This window comes from Alligator mississippiensis, chromosome 2 (assembly GCF_030867095.1).
Source record: "Alligator mississippiensis isolate rAllMis1 chromosome 2, rAllMis1, whole genome shotgun sequence".
Classification (NCBI taxonomy): Eukaryota; Metazoa; Chordata; order Crocodylia; family Alligatoridae; genus Alligator; species Alligator mississippiensis.
Genome location: NC_081825.1, coordinates 60,284,506 through 60,298,333, shown reverse-complemented (window position 1 = coordinate 60,298,333; position 13,828 = coordinate 60,284,506). Strand labels below are relative to the sequence as shown.

General features: G+C 44.2%; 1 long non-coding RNA gene across 1 annotated transcript; it reads left to right on the top strand.

The window, feature by feature from the left end:
- The first annotated feature begins 494 nt into the window (after positions 1-494).
- LOC132248551 (uncharacterized) lies at positions 495-13,314 on the top strand. The gene is made up of 2 exons (XR_009459772.1): positions 495-3,371; positions 3,919-13,314. It is a non-coding gene; the product is annotated as an uncharacterized LOC132248551 (long non-coding RNA).
- Positions 13,315-13,828: the final 514 nt, after the last annotated feature.

The following is a 13,828-nucleotide window of genomic DNA, read 5'->3' as shown; positions in this document are numbered from 1 at the left end:
GTGATTAAGTGTAATTTTTACTTTGATAAAACAGCTACAATTTTAAGAGCAAAAGTAAGGCAGGATTATGACACAGCCAGGGGTAGAGTATCCAAGGATGTGCATGGCCTGAAGAGGACACTATCTGTTGATCAGCACCACCTGCATGCAGGCAATACCAGTGCTGCTAAGGAGGATGAAAGTTGTGGGACAGGAGGGCAGCAAGCTGAAGAGGAGGGAAAAGATCTCATAGCAGGGACCCACACTGTAGCATAGTGGTCTCCAGCCTTTTTAAGTAGGAGGTCACTTTGTGAATTAAAAAGCACCCCAGGATCTACCTCACCTCCCCCCAAAAGGTCAGTCTGTGGGGAGGGAAGATGGGGCAAATTGAGGCCGAGAGAGAAAAACCATACTTGGGGGTTCCCTCCAGCAGGTAAATCTGTGGGGGGAGGGGAAAGGGCCATGGAGGGGGGAGCAGATCAAGGCCCCAGGGGTGAGGGAGGGAGTGGGACACAAGCAGGATCAGGGGCTGGGGTGAGTGGGGCCCTGGCTGGGCTGGGTGGTGGGACACGTGAAGGCCTAGTGGGGCCCTACTTACCTCAGCCCCTACTCCTGCCTGTGCCCCACTCCTTCCCTCACCACTGGAGTCTCAATCTGCCCCACCCCCCATAGCAGTGAGGGAGAGAGTGGGGCAGGGGCAGGCCCTGCACAGCTGGGGCAGAGTGTGGGGTGTGCCCAGCACAGAGAAGGGGGGTGGCTTCTGCTGCTGCATGCACACCGGGAGGGCATGGGGGCCATGCGCCTGGGATCTGCATGCAGGGGAGGCCTGCTGTCACTGTGGGCAGGGGCCAGGGCTGCGCTGGCTCTTCCTGGTGGGCTGTGCTCAGGGTGGGCAGCAGCAGTGCTAGGGGGGTTAGTTGGGCTATGGAAAATTTTTGGGTGGCTGCAGGCCCCCTATAGCGCTGCTCCCAGTGCTGCTGCCCGCCCCAATTGCAGCCTGGCCCAACCCCCACCATGGGGAAGAGACTGACGCAGTCCTGGCCCAGCCCCCCCTGCTCTGCACGCAGATCCCAGGCACACTGGATGAGCCACCTGGGCTCAATCCTCCCACCACCCAGCCTGGCCGGGCCCCCACTCACCTTAGCCCCTGCTTCTGTCTGTGCCTCCCTCTGTCCCTCACTGTGGGCCCTCGGTCTGGCCCCCACAGACTGAACTCCTGGGCTGGGGGGGCAGGACGGGGACGGGACAGCTTGTGCATGCATGCGCGCATGTGCTTAGCCCCTCCTAGCCTCAGATTGACTGCAAGAGGCTCTATGATTGACCAGTCGATTGCAAACAACTGGTTGGTGACCAGTGCTCTAGCTGAAGTCCCTGTATCCCCTTGCACCAAGGGATTCCTATGTGAGGCTGGCCTCTAGTTTATAGGCAGAAGAAGGCTTTAGTAGTGGCAGATTTGATTATTAGGAATGTAGATAGTTTTGTATGTGATGTTTGAGAGGACTGTATAGTGAATTGCTAGCAGGGTGCAAAGGTACCAGACCTCATGACTTATGAGTGCTGGTGTTTTAAGAAGAAGAGTTTTATTTATGGGTTAGCCATTTGGTCAGGATAGGGGATAGTGGCCCAGTCTACATGAGATGCTTTACTTGAGATTAGAGATAATTACTGCACAGTAAGTGTCACCATCTATATGTGCAGATGCTTACTGCGCAGCAATTTGCTCTAATTGCTAATAAGTTTGCTACCTGGAAATACAAGTAGCAAATTTACTTCTGATTACTTACTGCACAGTGGCACTTGTGTAGACAGCTGACTGGGGCAAATGTATTCCTAGGCAGCAGGTGATGGGAGATTGCTCCCTGCCCCTGGGATCTGCCTGCTGCTGGGCTGGGTTCCACCACAGGAACCTGGGTGGGGCAGTGTTCTCCTGCCCCGCAGCAGGGAGCTCCTGCTTTGTGATTCAGATTTCCTGGCACTGGCCCTGAGGTCATGGAGCTAGTGCTGGGAGATAACGATCTCCCAGAGCTGGCCTCAGAGTTACAGAGCTGGTGCTGGGAGCTCCCTGCTGCCCGGGGCTGTGGAGTTTGTTCCCCACTCAGCTCCATCATCATGTAGCTAGGTGGGGAACAGGCTGTGGAGCCTGTTCCCTACTAAGCTTCGTGACCACAGAGCTGAGCAGGAAACAAACTCCCCAACTAGCTTTGTGATCATGGAGCTGACCAGGGAATAGGTTCCCGTACCTGAAGCCTAGGGATTCAGTGGAGCCATTGGGCAAAGCACTCAAGGAGGATGAGGCCATTGCAGAGAAGCTAAATGAGTCCTTTCCATTAGTCTTCACAATGGAAGAAGTTAGGGAGATCCTTGTCCCAGAACTACACTTTCCTGGGTGCAAATCAATAGAACTGGCCCAAAATGAAGTAGGTACATGAGGTCCAGTACAAGAGATTATTGAGGAGAAAAGTATTAACTGAACAGTGGCAAGTCAGCAGATCCCACTGGTGTTCAAAAAAAGGCTCCAGAAGAACTTGGACTTGTAATTGCTGATCTATTGACTTCAGTATGCAATCTATCACTAAAAACTGCCTCTGTACTGGAGTACTAATGTGACACCACTCTTTAAAAAGGACTCCAGAGGGGATCCTGGAATCTACAGACCCATGAGCCTAACTTCTTAAAATGAGATTGTCACATGAATGTATAGAACTTGTTGGGTAAGAGTTAACATGGCTTTTGGAAAAAGAGGTCATGCCCCACAAGTCTAGTAGAGTTCTCTCAGAGTGTCAAGAAGCATGTGGATCAGCTGATCTGTCTTTTATACTATAGCTAGGTTTTTAGAAAGCTTTTGAGAAAGTCATACAAAAGAGGAGGCTCTGATGGTAACACCGGAGAAGGAGGAAGATAAGCAGCGTGCTGCTACCTCCAACAGGACAAGGTGGTGGTGGTGGAGGAGGACTCCCTCCTGTAGGGCACCGAGGGTCCCCTCTGCTGTCTAGAACCCCTAGCCTGTGAGGTCCGCTGCCTCCTTGGGGCCTGCATCCGAGATGTTGCATAGAGGATCCCCAGGCTAGTATGGCCCTCTGACTACTACCCTATGCTCCTCATTTATGTGAAAACAAATGACACAGCCAAGAGTAATCCAGACTGGATCATGAGTTGACTACAGGGCTCTGGGGGCAGGGCTCAAGGGATCGGGGGCCCCCAGGTAGTCATGTCCTCTGTGCTTCTAGTGCCTGTTGCAGGCCACAGTCCTAAGAGGGAAGGATACATTGAAGAAGTCAACTGACAACTCCGATGGTGGTGTCACCAAGAAGATTTCAGCTTCCTCAACTACAGCACACACTTCAGGGACAGAGGACTCCTGGGAAGGGACAGCATCCACCTCATGCGGAGAGGTAGGCAAGTCCTTGTTCTCAGCTGGGATGGTCGATCTTCTAGATACGGCTTTAAACTAAGATTGCTGGGGGATGGGGAAACACTGACTGGAGCTTGCCTGGGGTCCAACATACAAGAAAGCTCTATAGACAGGGACACTAGGAGAGCCACTTTTGTGGGAGCTGAGGGAATAGCGCTCCTTCAGCATGACAGGAAGCTGAGGGTCTCAATAGGAGGACTCAGGTGCCAGTGCACTAATGCCAGGAGTATGGGGAAGAAGCAGAAGGAGCTAGCCCTCCTGTTTTCTGGCAGGCATTATGACTTAGTAGGGATTATGGAGACCTGGTGGGACTCCTCACATGATTGGAGCATAGCCATAGAGGGTATGTCCTGCATAGAAGGGACCAGGTAGGGAAGAAAGGTGGAGGTGTAGCTCTCTGTGTAGGAGCAGTACACCTCCTTGGAGGCTGACATCAGCTCCAAAGAAGAATGCTTGAAACCCTCTGGGTCAAGCTGGGGTGGGGGGAGGCATGGAGAGAGAGACCTAACTGTAGGTGTTTACTACAGGCCATCAAATCAGGGGGAGGAACTTGATCTAGAGTTTGCCCAAGAACTGATAGAGGCCGCATGTGCGTGGGACATGGTCGTCATGCGTGACTTCAATTATCTGGACATCTATTGGGAGGAACACTTGGCCAAGTCAGACTGGTCGCATTCCTTCCTGACCTGCTTTGAAGAGCTCTTCCTGGCTCAGGAGGTGCACGGGCCAGCCAGAGGTAATGCTCTCCTAGACTTGGTCCTGGCCAAAGGAGATGACCTGGTAACTGACTTATTTATAGAGGGTAGCCTGAGTGACAGTGACCATGAAACCATCACGTTCACTATCCATCACAAGGCAGACAAGTCTGATAGCAGGGTTGAATTCTTGGATTTCAAAAATGCAAATTTCAACAAGTTCAGGTCACTAGTAGGGGAAGTGCTGCGGGACCAGGGACTGAAGGCAAAAGCTGTGCATGAAGAAGTCATTCCTTAAAGACATGATCCTTGAAGCACAAAGGAAGTCTATTCCCATGCAGAGAAAAGGTAGCAGAAGGACTGAAAAGCCCTCTTGGCTAAACAGGGAAATCACAGTCGTCTTAAGAAAGAAGAAAGAGGCATACAAACAAGGGAAGCTGGGGACAGGCTCCAAGGATGACTATACAACAATGACCCGCACTTGTAGGGAACAAATTAGGCCAAGGAGGTGACTGAACTTAGATTAGCAATGGGAATCAAGGACAGCAAGAAGTCCTTCAGGTATGTAGGGAACAGTAGGAAAACAAATGGAAGTGTAGGGCCATTGCTCAACAACTCAGGATGGCTGGTTACTGACACTCAGGAGAAAACTGAACTCCTGAATGACTACTTTGCCTTGGTATTTCACTGGGCCAAGGGTGAAAATCATGCCAGATAGGGTACAGAATGAACAGGGCAGGAATGACTGCCTTCCTACTATTGTCGTAGAACTGGTGTGTGATCAATTAAAGAAATTAGACATATATAAGTCAGCAGGGCTGGATGAACTTCATCTGAGGGTGCTGAAGGAGCTGGCCGAAGTCATCGCAGAGCCCCTGGCAAAACTGTTCCAGCACTTGTGGCACTCTGGAAAGAGCCCTGGAGACTGGAAGAGGTCCATCTTTGTGCCCATCTTTAAGAAGGGGAGGAGGGAGGACCTGGGTAACTATAGGCCATTAGCCTAACTTCTATCCCAGGTCAAATCCTGGAAAAACTCATTAAGGAATCTATGTGCAGTAGGCTTGCAGACAGTAGGATTCTGAATGACAGCCAGTATGGCTTCATCGTGAGCAGGTCTTATCTTACCAACCTCATCTCCTTTTATAATCAGGTACCTTGCCACCTGAATAAGAGAGAGGACGTTGTCATTGTATACCTTGACTTCCAAAAAACCTTTAATCTGGTATCCCATGATATTCTTGTGAAAAAATAGAGGATTGTGGGCTTAACTGCAAGACAGTTAGGTGGGTACGAAGCTGGCTGTGGCATAGGACCCAGAGCATCCTAATGAATGGATCTGTGTCATCTTGGCGAGAAGTGGCCAGTGGTGTCCCACAGCAGTCGGTGCTTGGTCCAGTGCTATTCAACATCTTTATCAATGATTTCGACGTGGGGGTGAAAAGCTCACTGGCCAAATTTGTGGATGACACCAAGTTATGGGGAAGCATGGTCACACTTAAAGATACGCTACAGATATAAGCGAATCTAGACAGGCTAGCGAGTCAGAACCAGATGCAGTTCAACATTGAGAAATGTAATGTGCTCCATCTGGGGACGAACAACCCCCTGCACACCTACAGGCTTGGCGGCGCCAAACTGACCAGCATCACAAATGAAAGGGACCTGGGGGTAATAATAGACCACAGTAGGAATATGAGCCAGCAGTGTGATGTTGTTGCCAGCAGGACAAATAATACTCTGGCATACATCAATCAATGTATCTCCAGCAAAACCAAGGAAGTGATTCTTCCATTCTACTTGGCATTGGTGAGACCTCAACTGGAGTACGGTGTCAAGTTCTGGGTGTCACACTTTAACAAGGATGTGGTAAAACTTGAGACAGTCCTAAGATGTGTTATCCATACGATTAGAGACTTACAAGGCAAGCCATATGAGAAAAGTCTGAGGGACCTGGGGCTCTTCAGCCTGAAAAAGAGAAGGCTGAGGGGACTTGGTAGCAGCTTACTGCTACATCAAGGGAGTACATCAAAGGCTCGGTGAACAACTGTTCACCGGGGCACCCTTGGGGAAAACCAGAAGTAATGGCTACAAACTCCTGGAAGGCTGTTCAGGCTCAACATTAGGAAAAACTTCACAACTAGGGTGTCCAAACTGTGGAATAAGCTCCCTCCAGAGGTGGTGCAATCAGCTACCCTGGAAATCTTCAAGAGCAGACTGGACAGTCACCTTGTTGGGGTCACCTGACCCCAGTTGTCCTTCCTGCCTGGTGCAGGGGGCTGGACCTGATGATCTTCCAAGGTCCCTTCAGCCATAGATGCCGAGATGCAACTTGATTGGGATGGTTTAGTAAGGCCTGCCTTAACCATAGGGAGTTGGGCTAGATGTCATCATGATATCCCTTCCAGTCCCATGATCCTATGCTGCTCTGATATAATTTTTTTAAAAATGGTTCAGCTTCCATTGGCTCCTATGAGCTCTTTTACAGAACTGGCCAATTTATTTAAGTGTTTAATTGGGGGCTGTTGGGTCCTAAGCAATTTTGAAAATTGGCCTGGTGGGAGAAACACATATCTAATATTCCATTTCTTAATTTCAACCTATTTCTTAGTTTGAGCCCATCATACCCTGTGTCCAGCCTCATAATGGATTAAATGGCATATTTTGAAGTTATGACATCTGAGACCTTTGGGAATGCTGCAGTTTATTTTTCCCCTGTAAAGACTAGACTGATTAGTAGAGTATTAGGGCTGACCTGTTTTCAGCATTTTGAGGGCTACATTTATTTTCATCCTTTCTTAAAGTGCCACTGGACATTTTGCTGTGTTTGGCTTTTTCCTTTTGCCTACCCAGAAGCATCTATTTTTACTGACAGCTGGACTGTATAAACTGACCTTACAATTAACGCCTTAATAAAGAGACAACTTTGGAGAAAAAAATAAAATTGACACTCAGTTGTTCTCTATGTCTGTTTAATGACTTATTGTAACTAAACAATGTACAATTACATACAAGACAAGCGCTAAACTTCTATGCTATAGGCTGTTGAAGTGCCAAAAGGAAATTCAGGATATTCAGAGAAGCAATCATTTTTTTTTCCTGGAGCTTTCAAATTTATGTAATTATTTTTAGATGGTGTTATATGCACACTGGGGTAGATACTGCCCCTCATGAGAGCTAGGTTGGGATATGGTCCATTGTGCATAAACATACAGAGATCATATTCTCATTTACACTAGGTTACACTAGCACTATGGTGAAAATGGGTGTTAATGTAAATGAGATTCAGACACAAATAATCCATAACAAATTACTTTATTGCCTCTAATTTTACCTAAGTTTCTTTCTACTACAAAAACAAAACTGCAGGTGAAAGAGACTGGGGCTACTAGGACTGCTACTACATTATACATATTAAATGATAATGATAATGGGACAGATTCTTAGCTGATATTAATCAAGATAGCTCTGTTAATTTGAGTAGAGCTATAGATATTGGATCTGCTCTATTAAGTTGCTGCATTTAACTTTCATGTTGAACTATATATTTTTTCTTTCCTGTGCAAAATCTCCCCCTCTTGTTTTTTTTAAAGCCCTGCAGGAAATGTTTTTCAATAAAGAGTCAAGAGACTTAAGTCTGGAATTTTTATGTACACCAGAAACCTAAATGAATGGTACAAGCTGATAGTGAATAATCCTGCCACACCTCTCTTCTTTCTTTAAAACCTTTCTACAAATATCTGATTTGGACCTTAGTTTTATGGCATAAATAAAAATATTCTACACTGTAGAGACATAAAGATGTATCTTGGAAAGTGAAACAAAAATATTTTGTTAGACTTTTTGGAACATTTCTTAGTGAAACAAACAAACAAAAATAAACATAATATTCATACTTCACAAGCTACTGTTTTTATACATAGATATCAGTTACATATATAGAACCCAGTCCTGCACCATCAACACTTTTATTGATCTCTTTGGAGTTATACATACTAAAAGGAATGCAGGATTTGGCTTGTATGTAGTATATGCAATAACTTTAGGGGCAAATCTTCAAAAGCTTCTGCACAGTGGGTGCGTCTACACATGTTGCTATGGTGATGTTACTGTGTCGTGATTTAGTACTTCCTTTTGGAAGTACTAAATCATGGCTCAGTAACAGCCCATACTACACAGTGTGTGCTGCACACAGTTATTTTTAGCAGCTACTTTGTCATAGTGGTGCACTATAATGGGGAGTGCATCACTACACAGAAGTAGCTGCTGGTCACGTGTAGATACCCATGGATGCTACCTCACTGTAGCGCATTACTACGGGGATGTAACGTTAATGTGTAGATACACCCACAGTGTCTTAAACTGAGCAGGAGCATCTAAAGCTGACTGGGATTTTTTTATTGCAAAAAAAAAAAATCCCACAATAATGACCAGTTTCTTGCACATTAAATATTTTATAGAAATTTGTCAATTTTGATTAAATATAATTTAGAAGAAAATGCAATACACTTTGAACCTCTGTTGGAAAACAGCTTTTGTTTAAATTCTTTATTTCATAGTATATAACAAAAAATTAAAAATTTATTGAAATAGAACTGGAACATTTGGATTTTAAGGGCCAATATGCCTACAAACCTGAAACAACATTTTGGTCAACGTTTTCTTTCTTGGGAAATTTTGAATTATTTTAGCTTGTTTAATTTTGAAATGAAAAAAAAACCCCAAACAACCAGCAAATGTCTTTTAAAACAGAAAACCCATTCTCTCCCAATTCTCTGTGTACCTATCGATGCCTATTTGCCACCTGGAATATGTATAACCATTCTCATATATTAATATACAATCTCAACTCTTACAGACGTTTAGGGCAAGAAACAACTTTTATAATCTTTTATTCTGACTGCCTGGCCAGGTGTACATGAGACGCTGACCACCCAGTTGTTACTGTGCAGTCATTTAGTACTTGCATACTCAAGTACTAAATAACTGCGCAGTAAATAGCATTACTGTGCAGTAGCGTCTGTGCACAGCTTCCTGGTGATGCTGACTGTGCAGTACCTCATTACTACTGAGCAGTAGCGTCACCACATGATCCATGACCTGCAACCACAGGCCCCGCAAAATTTTTCATAGACCATAATGCCTCCTTGTCAGCACAAAAAGTCTGAGAATTTTCAATATTCAATCCTACCTAAATACATGTGGGTCAACAGCTTGTTGAAATCAATACAGAGATTACACTGGTTTTAGTAAAGACTGGATTAGGTCCTATATGGATTTTTAAGATTAGGTACCTTTATTGGCTCTACACCTTATACATGTACTGTTGTTTGATCTCAGTTTGAAAATTGGAATAATAAGAAGGTTTATATAAGGCAGAATCTCAAAATAATGCTTTTGAAAAATGTGAGGTGTGAGTCCATTTGACTTTACCTGTATGATCCTGCTGAAGTCAATGAGATTGCTCATGCAAACAAACTGAGGAGTATTTGGCCCTAAACAGGAGGACTAGAAAGCTGAGAGTATCAAAAGTAAGATGCAGAGCACAAACTAGTTTAAAATATACCAATAGTCACCAATAACTAGGGACCTACCTAAATTGCGATTTTGAGTGGGCTCCATGAAAAAGCGTGGGCTCCATGCTTTTGACAGTCTCCCTGAAACACCCCCCCAAAACTTACTGAAAATAAACTCGTGGCTGCTGTGGCCTGCCTGCACAGCCCACTGGGGAGGGAAGGAGGAAAGGGAGCTGCTGGCATGGCAAGATGGCTGCCACCTCCACCCCTCAATGCTGATTGGCTGCAAGGGCTGTCTGCCATCTAGCCCCACCCCTCTCCACCAATTGGTGGTGAGATGCAGGGCTGCACGATGGACAGCCCTCACAGCCAATCAGCAGCGAGGGGTAGGGCCACTGGTGTGGAGGTGTGGGGGGAGCCGCTGTGCTTGGCTCATGACAATGGCTGCCAGCCCCATGGTTTGCCCACAAAATTGGCCAGCAGCCATCTTGAGTTTGGTAGACCCCTACTCATAACCTGCAGTCACAGATGTGATGGTGATTATTGTTGTCTTTTACGAAATGCGGTGATGATCTCAGTTAATTTCCTAGGACAGATGTCCACACTGCAAATCCAAAATGACAACTGCGTACAGACAAATCTGTGTACAGGAGTGTAGGTTGTAGCCGTGTTGGTCTAAGGACACGAGGAGACAAGGTTCTTTGCGTAAATCTGGTATCTTGTACTAGACCAACTCAAATAGTTGGAAAAATTCTGCTTAGCAAGCCTTCGGGTTTAAATACCCTTCATCAGGCTGAGGAAGAATCTGCAATTGGTGTGTGCACTCTTCCTGGATGGAATGAATAGTAAAGAAGCCAGAGACTGGTGTGCATGCAAGAAAGACAGTCTGAGTAGGCATCTTCACAGAAGGCTATGTAGACAGAGAAAGGATTACATAGCTATGGACACTGAACAGTACGCTTATTCCTGAGACCTCACCAAGGGTACTGGATGCCCAAAAGCTTGTCTAACAACTCTCCCAACTATACATTGATCCAATAAAAGATATCACTAAATGTCCTTGCCTTTCATAAACTTATCCCTCTATGAATACTTGTCCAGGATAAAATTGATGCACATTAGTGAGGAAAGGTGGGGAACATTACATTGCTATTGTCTGTGGATAAATAATATTTTTATAGTTTTGAGACTATGGGTCTGGTCCCTTTCAAGAGTACTAATTTCACTTAAAAGACATTCAGATCCAAATATCCAAATGTAAACAGGCCCTAAGAAATGAGATTGCTATGAAGAATTATGTAACTCTAAAACCTGACCTCAAGCTTATCCAAACCTTCAAGAGCAGCCTCATCTTTACAGGGATCTACTTTAAGCCTTGAACTACCCATGGCTGTGTAAGTTTGTCACAAGCACGTAGTAAATATGTCCAAACATAGCTACTGTCTGGAAGTTAAATATAGCAGTGCTTCTCAAAGTGGTGGTCCGCGGACCGACCACCAGTCGCCAGTCCGCAGCGAGTTGCCAGGAAAAAAAGAAATATATTTTCAGAAGCATGACATTGATATGTCATAGCACCACAGTTTGTACGTTCCAACACTACAGGTGACGTCACGTTGTGCAAGGTAAGGGAAGAGAAAGAAACAGCCGGTCGTGCATTTGTGTAGTGCTGTTACATGCAGTTGCTGCCACCGGCTGAACCAGGCACCAGTCCCTGGCCCACTGGAAAAAAAGTTGCAGGTCTGCCACATCAGATAGTTTGAGAAGCACTGAAATACAGTACCAGTAGGCTTTAAAAAGTGCATTGATTTTCATTTTCATTTTTGTGTTTTAATAGTCTAGTAACTGGACAATATTTAATCACTTTACTTATATTAACTACTAAAACGTATTACAATTCTATATAGCCAATTAGCACAAATATATAAACTGTTTAAAAGTACAAGTAAAAGTCAGTATAAAAATAAAGCATTATTGGTGCTTATTACTTTTAATAAAAATGAACTTTATGCAGTGCAGCCATGGTACTGCTGAATAAATATATTAATAGTTGTAGTGGTATGGTCCACTTTTGTGGTTCCACTTTAACAATGATTTCCCGTTAACACATTGATGTTGACAGAAAAAGACCAAAGGAACCCTCATGACTACCAAAATGTCATAACAAAATAAAAGCTTGACCTGTTTCTGAAGGATCGACTTTCAAGCAGGAAACTGAGTTATTTTGGAAACTGAGCTAATGACACTGTTATTATTTCTCCCAAGTGATAAGGTTGATGGATATATACCACTTGTATTTTGCCTAATCCTTTTCCCAACGCTGAGGACCTGTCACTTAGTGATCGTCCAGTGTGACTTATCTATGTATGACCTACCTATGCGTATAAATGTTCTTGCTTTCTCATTTTCATATTTGAAAATATTTCAATAGAGCCATCTAGATCAAAGCATCATTTTTTTCATGGGAAATAGATACATTCTGGGCTTTTCAAAAGGATACCAGGGAATCATGCATTCAACTCTCATTAGGCATCTCAGAAATCCAAACCAAAAGAAATAAGTAAGACCTGCTGCAGTGTAATATCGCTACATGTCTCCCTGGAGAGGATGAGCTTGCATACAAGTATATGCGTAAGGACTCCTGAACAGACCCAGGAAAATATAAAAAAAGATAAACAATAGTAGCTATTACAGGTGTTTCAATTAAACTTCCATTAAATTTACAAGGGTCCAAGTTTTGAAACTTAAGCTACACTTAAAGAATAAACTACTACATTTAGTATCTTGTTAGAGGTAACAGTAGGTTACAGAACTCTGCAATAATTGTTTGTACTCCTTACATGTTTTAAATTATATTTTTAGCTGATGGTGAAAAGTTTCTACTTAAAAGAAAGAAATGTGCAATAAAAACATGATTTTACCATCTCCCAACACTTCTTAAAGGTCAGAAGGTCAGATAAACAACTTCCTGCAGCTGTGGCTACATCTGGCACACGACTGCTGTAGAAACGTGCTTTGGAAAGATAAACATATCAGGTTGTATCTACTTGGTCTCCTACACTTTGGGATAAAGCTTAGCGACTGAACTTGACCCTATAGGTCCATCAGTAATTAATATAAAAAAACTACTTTGACACTAATGAATCAAACTCAATTGAGATTGTATACATTTAAAATCAGCTTGGCCCAGTGGTTGAGTTTCCTTGATCCTCCTGTGTACGGGGATAGCTGTTTGGTACTACTCCTCTACAACTCATCCTCCTGGCATACTTCTGGTGATTTCCTCATCTTATATCTACAGGAACGGTCAGCTCCAGTCTGCTATTTTGTGTTTCAGGGGATCCATACTATTTGTTGATGTCTTTGAAATTACTAATATGAAAGTCTGATGGCTTGAGGTGTGTGAAGCAGCTGTTTTCTTAGATGTAGGTGAATAGAAGCTTCCCTTGCCTGAGTGAAAAGAAGTTCTGCTGGTTATTTGGAGGGCTATCTCTCTTTGCACGTCTTAAATCTAGCAAGCCATGTTGGTGCTTTATTGAGAAATACTATGAAACATATTGTTTCTTTTCCAACCAAACTGGTTGTTCTGCTGAGGGCTCCATGAATAACTGATATTTTTGCTTCAGTGGTGGAACAAACTAAAATCCATTGTTTGACATACTGTGTGAATCAAAACAATTAGGCTGAGTTCAAATAAAACATGTCATTTGGCTCAAAATGAATGGCTTAATTTTGTTTTCAGATATTTTAAATCAAACCAAAGAATTAACCACACTAAGGATTAGCAGGAAGGAATTGCTACCCCAATAGCCAACTTGCAAACATTCTCCTCTAGAAAAACGGGGACCAACATTTCTGGTAGGCATGTTACAGATTAGTTCTGCACCTTTCCTTAGTGGTAATGCCTTTCCCTTGACCAATCTGTTCCTCTGCTTTCTGCTTCCTACCCCTATGCTCCCTGCCTGATTTCCTGCTCTGCTTCCTCCTCCCTGCCTTATGTGCCACTGTGCTGCTTGTCTCCTCCATGACATGTGGTATGCCACACAGAGCCATGCCATAGGCTGGCTATCTCTGCTCAAGAAAACAATACACTGTACCTAGATTCAAATCCCTTTTCCTCCTTACAGATCAAGAATTTGAAGCAAGACCTCTATCCCAGCAGGAAATTGCCCCAGCTGCTGGATAACCAGGCATTCTGGGATGGAGTTCTTTTAGAGTTGCTCACGCTATGT